The sequence below is a fragment of the Manacus candei genome, unplaced genomic scaffold, assembly GCF_025592945.1.
Source record: "Manacus candei isolate 608988 ecotype Guabito, Panama unplaced genomic scaffold, ASM2559294v1 h1tg000047l, whole genome shotgun sequence".
Taxonomy (NCBI): domain Eukaryota; kingdom Metazoa; phylum Chordata; class Aves; order Passeriformes; family Pipridae; genus Manacus; species Manacus candei.
This window is the reverse complement of record NW_026138095.1, coordinates 1,813,188-1,832,540: the sequence shown is the minus strand read 5'-3', so window position 1 is coordinate 1,832,540 and position 19,353 is coordinate 1,813,188. Positions and strand designations below refer to the sequence as shown.

The 19,353-nt window shown below is 44.5% G+C and overlaps 1 long non-coding RNA gene across 2 annotated transcripts; it reads left to right on the top strand.

The window, feature by feature from the left end:
* Positions 1-13,126: 13,126 nt before the first annotated feature.
* On the top strand, positions 13,127-18,742 carry LOC127475706 (uncharacterized). 2 transcript variants are annotated; one of them, XR_007906296.1, is made up of 3 exons: positions 13,127-15,829; positions 17,265-17,312; positions 17,723-18,742. It is a non-coding gene; the product is annotated as an uncharacterized LOC127475706 (long non-coding RNA). The 2 variants fall into 2 exon arrangements; XR_007906297.1 differs by having other exon boundaries at positions 13,127-15,879.
* Positions 18,743-19,353: the final 611 nt, after the last annotated feature.

The following is a 19,353-nucleotide window of genomic DNA, read 5'->3' as shown; positions in this document are numbered from 1 at the left end:
GACATCTTCTCTATACACACACACACACACATACAAATCTCTCTATACGTACTTATATTTTTCTGGGCACTGCCAGCAGTCCTTCAGTTTGGATTGAGCTGGGAAATGCAACCCTATTCTACTAAAAATTAATAGAAATAATTGTCAAAGTGAACCAAAGTCTTCTCCAGGTTCAACGTGGAGATGATAAAAATAGTAAATAACAGAAAAAAGTCCCAGCTTTGCAGATCAGCTTCCCATGGGATGTGCTGGGAGAAGCTGGGGCTGCCCCTGGATCCCTGGAAGTGTCCCAGGTCAGGTTGGACGGGGCTTGGAGCAACCTGGGCTAGTGGAAGGTGTCCCTGCCCATGGCAGGGGGTGGAATGAGATGAGCTTTAAGGTCCCTTCCCACCCAAACCACCCTGGGATTCTGGGATCTTCAAATTTACAACAATCTATCATTTCTTAACCCCTTTAATCTGGGTGAGAAATGAAGATCCAAACCCAGCATGAGTCTAAGCAAGTTTTAGGAGTCAAAAATGAAACTGAGTGTACAGTGCAAAAAAATTACATTTATATACTCTACCTGGAGATTATTTTTTTCCACTATGGAACTATTTAAGTTTACTTTTTTTTTTATTTTTTAACTGCAGCTCTGGGAAGCATTTTGGGCCGTTTTTGTACACCTGCTAGCTCCATTTCATTTGTTTAAACACATTTTATAGCTGCAGTTTATATATTTTTCCAAGAAAATAAAAATGCTAAAAATATAATGTGGTGTTTGGGAGAAGGTAGGTGGGGGGGGGACGGGACTGGAAGGAACAAGAGGGCCCCATCTTGGCACGTGTTCCACTCCGTGCCAACTGCAGCACATTCATCATGAACCTCCAGGATGGGGATTTACCTCTGTGCTCTCATTCTCACTCACACACACGTTTCCCCTCCACACCAAGGAGCAAAATGGAATATGGGGCACAATGGCCCCATTGGCCATGGGTGCTGCTTTATTGCTAATTACAGGCTCTGCCAAGGTGTTACTGCTTTAGCCTTGAAGCAATTTTCTGCTCCATTGGTAGGATATGCCTCGGCCCCTCTGGTGCAGTCATTGTTTTGGAGCAGAGCCAGCAAGGAAGGGTTGCTGTGCATTCAAGGTTTGCTGCACTCACCCCACGGAAAATCTTCACGGGGGGACCCGAGTGGAGAGCAGAGATCTTGAGATTGGTTTGTAAAAAGGGCCTGTGATATTCTTAAAACGTCCTTTAAATGTTTTCATTTTGACCAGCCTGACTGCCAGGGTGTTTATCAGCTCCTGTGGCTGAGGCAGTGGTTCACTGTGCAGCTACAATAGAGCATATTGTATACATATACATATATATATATAGTGTGTGTATATATGTTGTATATATAATGCAGTTGTTATTCGTGACAAGCAAGTGAGAAAAAAGTATGTTTAGTCCTGAACCTTCTCCTCTTCTTGAGAAACAAAGAGTTTAGAAAGGGATTTTTAAGAAATGCTGGACATGTCTGAAATGGGATGTGTTTATCCAAAGCCTTTTATCTGAGGCTGGAAATATAGAAGAGCAAAGGAGCTTTGGATCCTTCATCAAGTCCCCTGTTGTCACAAGGAGCCCATCACCCTTCCTAATTTCATTTAAGCAATGCAATACTCATCATAGAACCATGGAATGACTTGAGCTGTGAGAAATTTTAAAAATCATCCCATTCCACCCCCGTGCCATGGGCAGGGACACCTTCCACTAGCCCAGGTTTCTCCAAGCCCCGTCCAACTTGGCCTGGGACACTTCCAGGGATCCAGGGGCAGCCACAGCTCCTCTGGGCAACCTGTGCCAGGGCCTCCCCACCCTCCCAGCCAGGAATTTCTCCCCAATATCTCATCTAAACCTACTGGTTTGGTTCCAGATTTATTATCTCCATTTTACATCACTGAAGTAACTAATGTAAAGTCTTGAAAAGAGCTTTGTAAGACCTGGGACAGAGAGACACACCAGTCCTCAGCCTCTTCCTGCTGCTCTGAGCAGCACCCATGGCCAGACTGGCCAGAAAGAATGAACCTGTTTCTGTTCTAAGCTCTAGAAAAGGGAATGGTTGGAATTACTTGAAGATTCATGGACCATTGTGAGCCTACTTATCTTTCAATATGAAAAAGCTTCCTGCCCACTGCCTCTGTGACTTAAACAATTACATCATCTCACCACAGAACATGTTCCCTGGCACAAGGAGACCTTTTCCCTTCTCAGGGAGTTGGTGTTCTTCGACTCAGGCTCCTGACTGAGGCAGCCAGGGTGATTCAGACCTGCCAAGTGACACATTAGCATAATGCATAAAGAGAAGGAGTCTCCACTCCCAACTAACACTGATTTAGCTTGGCATTAAGTACTCCCTCCCTTAGGCTCCCTTCCCCCCAGTAAAAGAAATTCGTGACCTTTGGTTTTCTTTTCAGTCCTCCCCCTCTGGAATCCACGTGCTCTTCCCAAACTGAGCCTCCTCTTCTCTCTGGATGATGGGAGAGGTCTCTCACACCTGAGTGCCACCTGAGCCTTCTCCTCCTGATGCCACTCAGGTGAGAGACAACGAAACAAAGAGGAACCCAAACCAAACAAGGGCATGTTTTGCCTTCCCCACTTGCAGAGGAAAAAGAATAGCCCCAAGGCAAGGAGACTCCCTTACGGCCAAGAGGGCTGACAAATTCTTGTGGTTTTCTCCAAAAGTCAAACCAAAATCCAAGCTCCAGCCAAGCTGAGTCCTGGCAACCCTGCATTGCCTGGAAATGAGAGCAATCGTATCCTAATAGCTATTTGGATAATTGTCCCTGGGAGTGATCTGCCAACCAGTGCTGGAAACAAGTCTTTATTACAAATATAGCATAAAGTCTAATCTGGAATACATTAAAATGTTATTTCTGTAGCTGCCTTTTCCCAAAGTTTAAATAATGGCTAAACCATTTATCAGCTTTGGAGGAGAAAGGTTGTGTATACTGTGCTCTTAGAGCAGAGATGAAAAAAAAAAGAAGTCTTCAATAAAAATATTCTCCACTAAAACTCTGTAATTTCTGGTCCCTTGTACATTGCTAAAAATTATTACAAACCCATTTCAGCTTTGCTGAAAGGGGCATGGAAGGAATAGAATACAATATAATAACCAAGCTGTCTTTGGAGGCACCTGCTACAGAACTCTCCTGACATCCCTGGAAGCTGCAAGTGGTCAAAGCAGCCAGAGCTGCCCCAGCTTTGCAGACTGGGTGTGAATAACACACAATCCTTAACATGAACCACCCACACTGCACAGCCACGCACAGGTAACACAGCACTCAGGGGTGAGGGAGGCTGAGAGGGGATCACTGGGGCTCTGTTGGCTGCTTGACTTCAGGAGACCAAACCCTCGGGGATTTTCTACCTGTACCCAGCTCGAGACGTTGTTTTATTCTCAGGTTTCACTCAGTACCTAAGTAAGTTTTCCATCCTGGAGGACATGGTTGGACTGGATGATCTTTATTGTCTCTACCAACCCAGACCATCCTGTGACTCAGTGATCTTTGTCCCCCAGTTCTGAAGACAGTGGCTCAGATGGGGCTGAGTCATTCCCTAGAAATCTCTCTTTCCCTGGGCACTGCTGGGTGGTCCATCCACAGTCTGGATGGCTGAAGGCAGCTGGGATGAGTCCCACATCCACACAGCCCTGAGCTACATGGGGTAACTCTAAGCTTAATGTAGGAGGAAATTCTTCCCTGGGAGGGTAGGGAGGCCCTGGCACAGGTTGCCCAGAGAAGCTGTGGCTGCCCCATCCCTGGGAGTGTCCAAGGCCAGGTTGGACGGAGCTTGGAGCAACCTGGGACAGTGGGAGGTGTCCCTGCCCATGGCAGGGGTGGAATGAGATGAGCTTTAAGGTCCCTTACAACCTAACCCATTCTCTGAATCTACAAATATTATGTGATAGTAGCTAAGGCACAGAGAACATCCCCAGTACCATAATTTGGGGAAAATATCAAAACATGGGTTTTATATTTAAATCTGAATGGTATCTTGGGCATCAGAGCCCTTATAACGCCAGCCCAGTTCTGCACTTTATTTAATTGGTGAGTCCTCCTGTACCTCAAGAAGAGTATTCTGTGTTTGATGGATGTGCTGGGACTGCTGTATTTCAGTCCCTCCATTTCTCTGCCTTCTCTTTTTTTTTCTTCTTGTTATATCTATTAAAGTGATTTATGGCTTTTTCATTGTTCTCCCTGGAGCTTGGCCAACTCTCGAGATCAAAATCCAAAAAAATTCTCCTCAACAAAACATGAGGGTGATCAGAATGAAACAGGACCTGTGGAAAAGATTTGAATTGTGGGAAAGGAAATAACCCCATCTCCATGGAAACGCATTCAGGTTTTCCAGTTGCTCCTGAATAAATGAAGGTTGTGTTCTCTAATTCCTACACTTCAATTCCAAGCACACCTTGCCTGGAAGTACCTGGGAATGCTGTTAAAAGCATCAAGGTTTCTCTGAGCAGTGTTGCAGTTCCACAGAAATGTTTTTGCTTTTTCTTGTTGGATTTTTTTTTTTTTTCAGGAAATCACCATCCAAGTTCTTCAGAAAATGTCTGGGAAACACACACAGCCCACAAGGTGCTTATAAGAATTAGCTGCAGTGCCCAAGTCTCTGCTCCTGAGTTTCAAGGCCTCCTAAGTCTTTCAGAAGCACTCGAGCAGTCAGTAATACCCAACGAGCCCCACGTGGGTGGGACACTAGTAAAGAAATCCTTAAAGCTCTCAGGCTTGAATTTACATAATGGGAACCCCCAGCCAAGTGTTTGTGGACTCCCCATCCCTGGAAGTGTCCAAGGCCAGGTTGGACAGGGCTTGGAGCAACCTGGTCCAGTGGAAGGTGTGACATTTAACTGGGATAAAGACAAAACCCTCTCAATTAATTTTCACTCACCACGTAAACAGGTCTGAGAACATTTATCCTTAGGAGTTGCTTCTAGCACCAGCAAACCCCCAGCTTCAAACTTCTTTTTTATTTATGACAAGGGGAGCTTTATTTTTAGTGCAAGATTAGGAACTTCTTTTTATTCTGTGCCCTTACCTATTAGCCATTCCCAAATTTACGAAAAGAAATAACATAATCCTTAAATTCGGGGAAAATAATGGTTCTGTCCTGCCTCAGAAACCTTTCCTGAGCTTCAATTTTAGCCTTCTGTGTGCTGGTATCAATCTGTAAGTCATGAGATAAAGGAATGCTCCACTTTCCTGAGGAGGTTGTGAGTTCCCTACACCACAGCAAGGATCCCACAGCTGGATTTCCAGAGAGCAATGGATAATAATCTAAACTGCAAACCCTCTTAGATACAATAGAATGCCACGGTTAAAAATCCTGCTGGGGTCCACATTCTGACCCTTGGGCAGGGCTTTTTAAAATCATGGTCTTTGTGCACGACAGGAAGATTTTCAGGGATGATTGGCACAGGTTTTCCCCATGGATCAGTGGACATGAAGGATGTTTATAGCACTGTCAGTGAGGGATTTGCCAAGGTGCTGAGCATCAGACACCTCACCTTGAGATCCCACCTGGTTCCTGCCGACATTTCTCTGCCATGGCCCACCAAATAATCTGGGTTTGCACTGCCATGAATGGGGCAGCGACACTTCCACTTCTTCGAGGCTGTTTTTTGGCAGTTCCTGCCAAAGCTTTCCAATGGGTTCAACAGAGATGGATTGTCCCTGGCTGCACGAGCGAACAGGTAGAAGGTGTTTGGTCTTCTTGCCCTGTTCCACCAGACTGCGAGGGCCCGATGGCTGTGGGGATCAATAACCCCTGTGTTTTCAGGCCTTGCTTATTAAAGGTGGTGCATGGAAAAAAAATAAGAAACTTTCCCTATTTATATCTGGAAGTTAATGAAGTGAAATTATCACAGCCGACAGGCGCTGGTGTTGTAATTCAGAGCCACGGCTTGGCTGAGAGGGATCTGCAGCCTGTTTTTATTCCAAATAATAAAAAAAAAAAAAAAGAGCGAAACCTAATCCTCTAATCAGTTCCAATTTACATATTCACGGCTCTTATTTCCAGCCTGCTGGAAAGGGGGGGGAAAAAGAAAAAAAAAAAAAAGATAGTGTTGGAGTCACGAAGCGATTATTTGATTAAGTAATTATTAATCCCAGAGCGCTCCGATTAATTCCGAGCAAGTTAAACAAACGGGTTGGAGCTGGGCTGGTCACCTTCACACCACTGTAACACCCGGGGCACAGCTCGAGGAGATGGATTTTTTACCTGCTCCACACTGAGGAGTTTTGTTCACTGAAGGTCTCCCATGGGCTCCCGGGGGGTTAATACTCTTGCTAAATGAAGTGTTACAAATTGGAGTTTTATCTCTGGTTAACTGCAATTCCAAACGCTGATCTTTTTATTTTCGGGCTGGAAACTCCGTCCCCGGATCTGTGCTCAATTCATTTGTTCACATGTTTAAATAAATTAGAAAAGAACAAACTCTGAATGTATTTTTTAACAACTTCTGCTCTGAATCTGTCATGTAGATAATGTTGTGTCTGGGAGTGCCTCAGAGTAGGGTCTATCCACTGAAAGACCTCTCTTTTAAGAGAGCTGAGATATGCACTTCAAAATATTATTTGTCTTCTGAAAAAAAAAATAATATTGAGTGGAAACAAACCTGGAACTTTTGGTTTTCATTTTTATTGGCATTTAAGTATTTTGTTCTAGCAAGCTGAAATCTCTTGCATTTGGTTGCACACTCAGATACAGAACCCCCCTCCTCAAATTCACTCCAGCTTAAAAGCTGCTCTTCAAATCGGGCCTTTCTCAGTCTCTCCCTTCCTTGACTTACCCCTTTATCCAGAAAAAAACCCAGGAAAATAGAAAGGTGATGTATAACATAAGCCCAGAATAAATCAATCTGTACCATAAGGCATCAAAGTGAGAAGCACAACAAGGCAATACTTCACCAAAAGTACCTTGTGAACCTCTTGTTGCTATAACTGCAACCAATTCATGGCACAGGGGTAGGTTGTACTAAAAAACAGAGTTAATAAATATCCTGGGTGTTCTAAAACTTCTGATAAAAGCACCAAGTTACTGCCCAGGGACCTTCAGTGTGGTGGCTGTGTCAGATCAGTACATTATGGAAGTGCATTTTTAATTCATTATCCATTATTTTACTTCTTAACAGTGTCTTCTCCTCTGATCTCAGGTCCAAATCCATAACCACCATATACAACTGATGAATATTTGAAATAAAGAGTTTTCAAGCAATGTGGAAACTGAGCCTGGATTTGGGAGGACTTGTTAATGACATACAATATTCATAATGAAAAATTCTTCCTGCAGACACTCCTAATGATCCAAGTCTTTCCATCAGCCCTGTCCAGCAATAATCCCTAATTCCAAATCTCAAATTTCCTGATTAAAATGAGTTTTTAAATTCCCTTTAAATTTCCCTTTAAATTCCCACCCCGTGGGGTGTTCCAGTGTCTCATGGCACAGCAGGAACTAAGGGCAGCTGAGATCTGCTCCCAGAGCCAAAATAATGAATTCAGAGTTACTAATCAAAAAATTGCCCAAAGTACTTCAGGAATGACAATAAACACAAAAAATCAACCTTCTTCCTGGAAAATGCTGGTATTGATTTCTCTCTTTCCTTCCAAATTTTTGAGCAGCTCTGTGTGACTGCTGCCTCCTGCTTGAGATCTCACCAGAACAGCAGGAACCACACTCTGCTGAAGGAAATCCTGGGATGCAGGGAAGTTGCAGGGGGTGTAATTTGGGGCAGACTGTAGTGCTGCAAAATCTGTCTGCAACACCATGGAGTGAGTGTGAGGAGGGTTATGAGAATGTAACCAACAACCTCACTGGCCTTCAAACCTTTCCAAGTCTAAAGGAAATTACTGGTCTGTGCAGAGATGTCCAAAAAGCAAATAAGTACTTCAAATGTGGTTTGATTGTTTTGTTCTGAGACCACAAAATCTTTCTGCTCCTTCGACTTGCTGTCACACTCGGGAGGCACCATCAAATCTCACCAGCCTCTGGGCTGACATTTCATCCTGAAAATGGAAGGGAAACCAGGGGACAGTTCAGATGCTCCTGCCAGGAGCTCTGGAATACCAGCTGCTGCTCCAAACCGAACCTGGCCCAGCTCCAGGGCTCAGGCATCGCTTCATGTCATCCCAGCCATACATGTCCCACACTGCTGAGACCACCCACCATTTTCTGTAGATCTCCAAATGCAAAGCTTCTTCTCTTTAGTGTTTGAAAAGATGTTTTTCATGTTCTGATCTGGCAATGGCTCCCTTGACTTATTCAGCACGGACTTCTCCGGGTTTGATGGGAGAAGGTGGCCAAGTAACACTGATATTGGGTTGCAAATATTTTCCCCAGGAAGAACAAGGAGCACCGTGTGTTTGTTAACCACTGGGTCAGAGAATTGAGTGTTCAGAGACATTTGAAAGCCCTGAGGGTTCTTATGCAAACCCTGGAGCTGAGATAAGCCTTGGAAAAGGCAGGTAGAAGAGCCACCATCCACTGAAGCGATAGAAGGGTTGAAAACTTCAGGAAAACACAGGAATATGGTCCCCCAAGGTCCCATGGAAGAACACGGTGGAATCTGAGACGTGCAAAGAAGGACCTGGATGACAAAAACCCAACCAGCTTGACCACAGGTACTCCCCCAACACAGCGTGTACCAGCTCGTGATGAGATCATGGCAGCTGGAGACTTGCAAAAACCAGAGGAGAGAAGGTTTATGTTTGTCTGGTGCTCCATGACCAGCAGAACTGGGAGAGTTCTTTCAGCCCAGTCCCAAAGTAACGCGTGTGCTGCTTTAACCTTTTCAGTTTAATATCACCTCATGCCTCAAGGACCAAAAAAGAACAACTAATAATCTGCGAGGGCGGAATGGCAAATCTGTCAGGCTGAGTCAGAACACTGGGCCATCAAGGCCAGTATCCTGTCTCTGAAATGCTGTCAGTATCTGACACTTCAGGCTTAGCTGGGATAATAAAACATTTTCCTCAACCTTATGTAACATCTCGGCCTGGCAAAGAGGAGATTTAAACATTGATTGCTTTCCACTCCCCTCTGTCCCGCGAATGTGAATATGACTCTTTTCCAAAATGAACAACTCTGATGAGCTGGAATTGGTTTCTGGGCAGGATGGGAAAAGCTCCTCTCTCGTTACTCATTCCTGGATAGATCCGCTAAACCTTTGCCTCCTAAAAGGGGCACTCGAATTAGGAGACATAAAACTCCATCCGCAAAATTCTGGGTGCCCAAGGCCACCTTTTCATGGAAGGTGGAAATGCATGTCGTAAGACTTCATGTCTAGTCACTTTATTTTTCCCCATCATGTCTACTTCCTTTATTTTTTTATTTGTTTAAGCTCTCCATTAGTTTATTAGCTTGACAGCAGCCCAGTTAATTAGCCCGTCCTCCCTCCCTCCCCCAGCACCGGCGGCCTGTGAGGCTCCCCGAATGCACACAAAATTTAGTGCTGCTGCTGGGGCACTTCTCAAAACAAATAAAAGATTTGCAAAAGCAGCCACCAAGCATCCAACATAATTAAACTGCATTTGTTACCCTTTCGGCCCTCGCACACAATCGGGGCCTTGTGCGGAGCGAGCACTCCCCAAATCAGGCTGTTTTTCTTCTGCAGGGAAGAGTGCCAGGAGTCTCACCAGCCCAGGTAACATAAGATCCCAAGGAGCAGCAAATGGACAGTCCCAGCCAGAGTGAATGGACTGTGGGGAGATCTATATGAATGTGAATATCTATAGATATATGCAAACACGCACATACAGGGGAGTATAGTTCTGCAGGGGGAAAAAAAAGCAGTGGAAAGGCTCCTAGAAATTACTGCTCCATGCACAGGTATGTAAATGACTCTGGAGTCTTGCTGTCCACCACCTCAATCAATTACAAGGTTATTCAAGATAAAACAAACACCATTTCAATTAACTGCACATACAGCAGTGGTTAGAGGCACACGCAGGGAAGAGGAAGTGGGAGGAATTTTTGGAAAATGGAACTTTTTTTCTACTTCTTCTGGAGATATGCACAAATAGAGGTTGCCTTGAGGTGCTGTGAGTGGAGCCATGAATGGTCTTAAAAACTCCAGCCTAAAGCCATCATGGTCTATACTAAAGACAAAATGAGGGGGGTGAAATGGGAAAAAAAAATGAGTGAGCATTTAAACATCTGTTTAGTTTGTATTGGCACAAATCGACTATTTGTGAGAGGAAGTGGGAGCAGAAATCGGGGCAGATGCTCAAGGATCCCTAATTCTGTTGGAGACAGGATCCAGATAACAAGTCCCTCAGCAGTTGTGTGTGAGCACAGCTTCCTGACCCCGATGGCCGGGAATGCTGAAGCCTCGCAAGGCGAGGACACAGCTGGCTGAGAGAATCTGACAACAACCTGCAAATTCAGTGGTGGGTTGAGAAGACAGAGGAGGAATGAAGACACAGGAACTGGGCAAACAACATCAGGGTCATTTTCCACCTGTGCCACAGACTTTTGCCTCACCCTGAGCAAACCATTTTACCTCTTTCCCTCACTTTTCACACTCCTGTGCAAGAGGCAACTCCTCAACCTTGAGCCGTCTGATGCGTTCACAATATGAGCTTTGCAGGCCACTCAACAGAGGCTTCGTTCTCCCTTGGGTCTGTGTGTGCCACCACTGGACTGTAAATCAGCTCCTCTGGTCATAATCCATCACATTCTACATGACCAGAGGCATCCGGCCCCCGAGGGCACAGCTGGTTGAAAACAGGGTACACAATGTCTGCCATATTAGTGAATAAATAAAATTGCATTCTCTGCCTTTCTGGGAATTGGCTGAAATTGTATTTCGATTGTTATTTGTCAATTGGAACGATGGACTAAGAGTTTCTGGTCAAAAGTTCCTGCAGGCTGTTCCCCTGCAACCAATACAATATTAAACACGACTTTTGTGTGATTTTTCTACTTGTTTGGCTGATGCAGTGAAACTTATGATCAACTGGCTTTTTGAAAAAAATCATTCTTTATTAATCAAATATTTCTAGATGAAATACACCCAGGCCAGGAGATAGGAACAAAATTTATAGCCACAACACCATAAATCACTGTCCAGTCTCCTGCTCACGGTCATAAGCAATAAATTTATTGCAGTTACAGAGTTTTCATCGGTGACTTCAGCCACAAGAGCTGACTGTGAGTCTGCTCCCAGCCCCTGCAACAAGGAAAAGCAGGTGTATTTGTTGACTCCCATTTGGAGGGCATTGGAATTCTGTTACACTTCCATGTCTGCTTTCCCATCACTTGAATTTATATTTGTGACAGAGCAGAAACCCCAACGTCCTCACTTTTTGTGGTCCCACCTAATGGGCAGTAACTTCTTGGGAGCAAACTCCACACTTAATCCATGCCAACCTTCTCTTTCTGACTGCAAAGAGTGAAGAGAATCTTGAATTTGGGGAGCAACTGAATCAGGAAGATGAGTTCCAAATGGCCTTGATTTCAGTGCTTAATTAAATTCAGAAAAACCAACTCTTCCTAAACCCTTTTTCCTTTGCAAAATGTTTTTTCCTCTTCTCCATCAAACTCACTGCCAAGAGCCACCCTAAACATCCAGAGCTCCCTGCTCAGCACAGACACAGCGTTGGGTTTTTTGTGTATTTCCCAGGACTATTAACAGAGTAATATAATGAGAAATGAACTGAGGTTAAAGAATTCAGTGCCTCGTGTATTTTCACTAAAAACACTCACTGCATCAGGGGACCTGCCAAGAGGAGAGTTTAATATCGTATGAAAAGGAAGAATTTTCATAATGACACTTGGCAGTGGCTGCATCCCCCCCATGAACGGAGCTGCTGGGGTTTTCTCTCCTCCGCTCTCCTATTCTCTCTCTCCTCTCAGCCCAATGGCAGGACAAGGGATTTTCATTTTGAAGTGCTGGGAACAATGGGAATGAAGATTTGGGCAACCCTTCAAGGGGTGGGGGACTCCCACAGCCTGTGGTCAGGCACCTCAGTTTGGAAGGTGCTTCAGGAAAGAAGCTTTTCAGGCTACGCTGCTTCTGTCAAAAGGGAAAAAGTGGATCCAGAATACTGAAAACTGCCTAAAAATTTTAATCTGTGTGAATCTTTCTCCCTGGTTTCCAGATCTAGTCAGTGAGCCAAAACAATTACTTCCTTTGTAAATTTGATTTGAGACTTTTTAATGCAAACAGCAGTTGCAGGAAGAATCACCTGAGCCATTAAGACCCTTTCAGCTCCAAACAAACCAGCTACAAGGATACAGCAAATCCCACATTTTGCCTTCTATCCTTTTATATCTGATGACTCTTCCCGAATTGCCCAATTCTGATTGTATTCACACAAGCACTCCAATAGTGGTTGGAGTTATATATTCTCTTATGGTGGTGCTTGTTCCCTTATTTCTCACTCCCACCTATTTGAAAACTTCATGCCATAAAAAAAAAAAAATAAAATAGAAATGAATGATTGAACAGGGATAATAATGTTTTCCATAATGTAGACCAAACGTTCTTGATATATTCTGTTTTATTATGCAGTAGACACTAGTTCTCAGTGAAAAGCTCATGGTGTGGCAGAAACTGCTCCCACTCCCCAGTGATGGACTGATTTCAAATGGTTTTATCATTTTTACTAAAATTTCGGTGTCAAAATTTTGTCTGACTCAAATCAAACTTAAACCTGACAGGCTGCCCCAGCACATTTTTAGGTGGAACAAATACAACAAAACTCTCGCATGAGAAAGGTCCAACACCAGGAAAACAGTTCCTTGTGGAGAGATGGAAGAGCTGTGGTCCCATTCTGCTCTTTCCAGGTGACATTTGTGAATTAAAACAATCCCACCGAGATTTTGGGGGCTCAATATCCACCCTCAGGGAGTCACTCCAACCCTGCAGCAATAAAACCGAGCACACAGAGCTCGTTTTCACTGAGACTCTGGGTATAAAGTCAGCAGAAAAATACCCTGGAATGAGGGTTACAGAATGTAACTCTCCTTCAGAGGTGACGCAGGGCCCTCATTTGCAAGTGATAAATGTCACTGCTCTTCCATCTGCAGCCTTTTAAAACCATTTTGAGGGAGGTGTAATGAGGCTGCACAGCCTTGGAGGGACAGGACAGGGGACAGCCGAGTCATCTGAGCTTTATTGAGTGTGTCATGGGAGACTTGTCCTTTTTTTTTCCCCCTTTTTTTTTAACAAAATGAGGTGCCCCGGGGGAAAGTCAGCAGCTAGAAGCGGCCCCACCTGAGTGTGTCTTGGGAGGAAGCCTACTGCCTCATATTTTTTAAAAGGGAAAAAAAAATTATAATAATAGAGCCGAGCCAAAAATATCAAGCAGCTCCTAGCTGTGAAAAAGCCAGGGAAAGCTGAGTCGCAGCCGGTCAGTGTTGTTCTTCCAAACAAGCTGACCACCCTCCCTTCATAACATTTTATTTATTAAAGCGAAATTGGCCCACTGGAGTAAAATTATGCCATATTCATACGCATATACATATGTATATATAATTAGGTATGCGCGCACACACGCAGTTATTCATCGCTGCGTTTCTACACAGAAGGTCCCTCTAGATTTTTCGGTGTGCAGACTACTGAATTTGTTAAAGGGGGAGAAATTTAAATGGTGTGGACGGGACGGGGCTATAATTCGGTTATAATTCATTTACAGCTGTTATAATTCAGATATAATTCGTTATAACTCAGCGCAGGCCTCGGGGCGCCTCAGGCCGCACCAGGCCCTGCCGTTGCCGTGGCAACAGGGAGCCTCTCTCCCATTGGTCCGCGCAGGGCGCAGCCAATCAGCGGCCGGGGTTTGGCCCCCCAGGAAAATGGCGGCGGCGGGAGCGGCCCCCAAGCTCGGGGTTTGCTTTATGGACTTGTTTTAGTAACTCCGTCCTTATCCAGCCCTTCAAAGCACCTTCTCGCGGAGAACAGAACCCTGTCAGTTCTGGGATTCTGTGATCCTGTGATGTTAGCAGTTCACACACCAGAAAATCTCCAGGGACCTTCTTACTGAGCGTTGTACAGAAACACAGCCATAAATTACTGCATTTACATTTACATCACTACGCTGTTACATGAAAGCTCAGATCAGGACCAGCACCTTCTGTTTTCCTCTATTTATTTTTTTTTCCTGTGTGCTCATTCCCGTTTTAAAGTCCCCCCCTATTTACCTGCAGCACAGTCTAGACAGCTAATGAAATAATAAGAGCCCAGCGGATTTTTACAAGAACGTAGACAATAAGAGCATCAGAAATAAATATATGAGTAAGAATTGGAAGGTCGATGGCTGGGCACTGAGTGTGCCACAGGCAAGGGTGTCCCGGGATTATGAGGTGCGTTACTGCCATTCCTGAAATCCCCAAAGGAATCACCCCGTTGTTCTAAGGACCGTGTAGGAACAGCAGGTCACATTTATAAAATGTACTTAAAGATGTAGTTGAATCCCAAAGGGATTTTTCCAGACAGTTCATAAAACCAGGTTGTGAGTCACCCCTGGAAGCTATTGGGAGTAAGGCCTGGAACTTATCTAGGTGCTTTTAATAAATCCTGCTCTTTCCATATCGACATGATTAAATGCATAATATGCTTTTTTTAAATGTGACCCAGTGTTTATGCAGTGCCAAGAGCAGCAAGCTGAGCACTAAAATGCTCCGTACTTCTGGAAAATAGTGCCTACTCTGGAGAATCCAAAATATTAATGAGCAGGTAGTGTGCAGTCAGACTGAGACAGAGAAACGAAGCTTTCTCCTCTAAAAACCTCCCAGCAGGGCTTTAATCTTTTAATTTTTAAAGATGCTTTTGTTTAGACTTTAAATTTCAGAAGTTGCCTCTGAACTATCAAGGCCAGATTTTTTCATTCCCTCTGTTCACTGCAGGTGTCAAGCATCCTGACCAAACAATCAGGCATTGCTGGATTCCTGTCACCCTCCACACAAGGCATGAAAAAGCAATGGAAGAATAATCCTCTGGAAAACCCAGTTCTCGCATTCCCCCTTCTCACAGCGGAGAGAAACAGGGGATAATCGTCCTTGGTGCCGCTGCCTGTTCCTCTCCCTGCTGGTTGCTCATCAGCCCCCTGGTTGCCCATCAGTTTTTCCAGCCCCTGGAGGGTGTTGTCGCGTGGTCCTTCCTCCCGTCTTACTCCGGGCTGTTGTTTCTGGAGCTGCCGGTACTACTGCTTGGCACGGCTCCCCCGGTGACTCCGAGCTGGTGGCAGGCAGGGCTCAGCCCTGCCCAGCGCTTTCCCAGGAAGGCCTGGCTTCCTCTCAGAGGAAAACCAGCTCAGCCCCCGGAGCGTGTCTGCCCGTCCATCGGGGAGAAAATAAAAAGTGATTCAGCTTATTTTTGTCTCCCCACTGACGTCCCAGGTGAAGCGGAGCTGGTGTGGTTTGATTTGAAACACGGCCCTTGCTTGCAGCAGGGATTTTATGTGAATGTTGATTGTTTGTTTATCATTCCCTTCTATGTGTATGGCTGGGTTAAAAAGCCCTTTTGTTTTGAAGTGTCCTGTGAACTCCAGCAGGAAGCTCAGGAACTCCTGGTGGACTGAATGAAACACAGTCAATGATAATAAAATTATAGAAGGTTGGAGCCAGGAGGAAACTAAGTAGATGGTGTAGTTGGACTTCCCACACTAAACCTGGACTTGGATGTTTGCTGGCGTGTTCTTAAACGTTTTTAACACCTCCAGGGAGCTTCCATAACATTGTGAGATGGATCTTCTGAATGTTCCACCTTTGTGACACTGAGAAGCTCTTGACTTACTTGGCAAAATTGAGCATGGAAGAAATTTAAATGGCTCTGAAGTGCCCTCCTCTAACTGAAATAGGTTAGATCTAAACATGTGTTGTTAGAACAGGAAGATATTTGGAATTTGGAGTGAGTTAGGGGTTTTTTTTCCTGAGATGTTTTCTGGTTTATTTGGGAACTTTAAATTGATGACTTTAATGGTGGAACAGGTGTGTTGGTTTTATACTACATTTATACTACATTCCTGGAGGATAACTGAGGATCAGGAATCGAGTACATCGTGAAAACAGTCAGGCAATAGCATGTGATGGAATCCTGGGTGACAACATTACTCCTTACACATTTCAGAAGTGGATGCAGAGGGAGAATTCAGGCCCAAAATAAAGTCTTCCTTACCTGAGCTGAACATTTTTCCATCTCAGATGAAAGTTATTGTATCAAATTCAGTTGAGACGCCATGGATAAGCCATGAGTGGCTGGGAGAGGAAATCCCAGTTTATCTGACTCACCATTTTTGTGCAAATATTAACTTTGGCTGGTACACATTTCTCCTGATATCTCTTTTCCAGATCTGAGTCTCAGAGTACATTGTCTTGGCTATATTGAACTGTAGCCTTTGGTTACTTGAATAACTTTCATTTTTAACAGTTTTATCTATTTATTGTATCTGAAAGGTAAAGAAAATGCAATTTTCCCCATGCCTCTGCTTCTGGTGATGCTGTATTAAATTCTGCACCAGTGGAAAACTTAGATTTAATGGTGGCAAAAAGCACAATGCAGAGGATTTAGTTTTCTTTGCTAAAAGTGGTGGAAAACCCTCGAAGATGGCAATCCCAACTTCCCAGGATCTATCTGCACTTTTATCCCCCACAATCTCTGGTTTATTTTGTCCTTGGAAGAAGAAACATTGGTGGACACTGGAATTGACCTTTAATTTTGAAAAATGTTCATATTCTCTGTCAAAACACTCTTCATGGTTGCTCCCACCAACCAGATTGTTGTTTCTATTTAGAATTATCACAGGTGATGAAGAGAGAGGAAGTTAATTAAATTAGTTCAATTGAATTGATTCAGATGTCCATGTGTTGCTTGTGCTTCGTTCATACAAACCAGGGGGGTCAACAGAGAGGAAAAGAGGAATGTAGAGCTGGAATCCACACTCACAGCTGTGGCTTGGGGATGCTCAAAATAGCCAATATGTTCTTCCCCTGTTCTGTAATTCCTTTACAAAATGGGTAAAATAAACTGTTGATAAGGAACTGTTGCTCCGAGCCAGGCTGGAAAGGAACTGGGAAAGGCTCCATGAGCAGCATTAAGTGAGCAAGGCAGAATTTCCAGGGCATCATCTGGTAGCTCTGACTTGTTTTGCTGCTTTGCTTAACATTGCCATGTTTTGTTTTGTTTAATTTTGGGTCCTTATTTCATCTTATTTTTTGACTTCTGGACTGTTGCAACTTCCCCAAGTAAGTCCCTTTGCACTTATCTTATCTGGGTTTCCTAATTTCCACTATTAGGTGATGTCTGACACCTTCTTTGCTCAGATCTGGCTGTCTGGACACACAGTGAGTCACTCACTCTCCCCCCATATCTTCCCACCTCCCCTCACCCCCACAAGGAGGGGGGGAACTGTTTTCCTCAGGTTATCATGGTCCACTGGAATGAAGGGCACCCCACACATATGAGTGGTTCAGATGAAAATCTCGCTGCTGAAAGGTGTTCTGTTAATTCTTGTGGAGGGAATAAAGACAGAGGATGTAGCTTTGGACAAGGGGAATGGGCAGGAGATGCTTTCAGCTTGCTGGAAGAGTGGATCTGTAACAAAAATGAGCTCTAGAATGCAAGTCACTGCCTCCAGAATGAGGAATGACTCCAAATATTAAGCAAAGGTCTGTGAGAGGAGGGAGGACAGAAATGCTGTGATTTCATCCATATTTATCTGCTCTGATAAGATTCCTGACAATTGTTTTCTCAGCCCTGAGGTCTTGGACACTCAACTTCCTCTTCACTTTCTGGTCTCCAGCATCTCAGAAAAGCCAAGAGATCTGCCCTGGGCCAAGGTGCCGGATTAAACCTGGGATTAAAGCCTGGGATTGCTCAACAGTAGCTTTGATACACACAGAGCTGGTCCCATCCACAGCCTGGGGCTTGGAATTGCATTCCAATGGGTATCCCTAATTCCCCCAGTGCAGAGAACAATCCTGTGCAGTCAGTCTGCTTCCTGTGCATTGTGACTGCTGGCTGATGACCAGTGTTCACCAACCCCACAGGCTCACTTGCAAGTGTGATGCTTGGCTAAATAAAATTGTTTCCAAGAAGGCCATCATCATTAATCTTTCATTAATGCCTGGTGTTCAGTGTAAGATGTGATTGCCCATGGTTGGAATTGCAGTGGGAATAAGGCAGGTGCCTCAGCCTGGGCTGGAATAGCCTGTGGTACAGAGGAGAGCTGGGCTGCCCCCATTCCATCCCTGCCAAATGATCCAAGTGGCTCAGCAGTGGCAGAATTTGGCAGGTTTCCCTGCCCCAAGGAGTTTGCAATTTGAAGGAGTGCTGCTTTCTTCCTCCTGCTCTTAGAACTGTTCCCATGTCAGTCAGTGGGATGAATTCCCATCTTCCTTTTGTTGACATGTAAATGGAGTTTGTCAGGACTTTGCCCAACCTGCACGAGGAAAGTTTCCTTTGACAGAGCCTGCCAGGCCACAGGGGTGTGCTCAGGGCTCTGCTCTCCCACCTTTCACCCCTGGAATGTGCTGCAAGGATAGTTTGGGGGGCTGAGTTGGGGAGAAAAGGGAGGCTGACAAAGGCCAGCACTAAAATCATCAGGCACAAAGAACTGCTGTGAGTCCTTGCTGGTGGATTTATGTTGGATTTGAAGAAGCACCTGGTATGGGAGTAACAACTCCCAGGTTCCTCACTGAGTCTTGCAGAGGGAACAATTAAAATATAATTTGTTTATTATGAGGAGGACAATTAAGAATGAATTGATGGATGAGTTGCTGCTGTATTTGGGAGCCCCAGGGATCCTGTTCTGAAGTGCCTCTTAACACTTCCCACTTAGCTGTTAGATCTGAAGTAAAAATTGTTAATGCATTAAAATGTACTTGGCCTCAGTGTATTTTCCAAGTAATTTCCCTTTTATTTATTAAGCAAAAAGAAATTAATGCTGTCAATATTCATAATTTCAGCCTTTGACAACATTTTTACTGTGGTATCAAGGGTGATAAAAACATCTTCCGGAGCAAGAGGAAGAGCAAGAGAACGATGGAAGCCTTTAGTTCCCATAAATTTAATTCCTATAAAATCTGGACACCCTGGGTGGATGCCTTGGCTCAAAAACGACCTCCTGGCTCCCCCTTTTAGTCTTGGTTTTTAGTTGGAGCCAGGAGAAGAATCCCAGCATTTGCCAGGTGAATGAGAGCTGTACCCTGGCACGAGGCCTGCAGACCCATTACTGGTTTGTAGATTAAAATAAGGACAGGGAAAGGGGTGGAGAGGGAAAGAGAAAGGGAATAGCAAAACACTTTGTTCCAATTCAGGTGCAGAAGTTAATCTGGGTGTCCCCACAGCCCGTCTGCCACGTACAGGGTGGAGGAGGAACAGCCT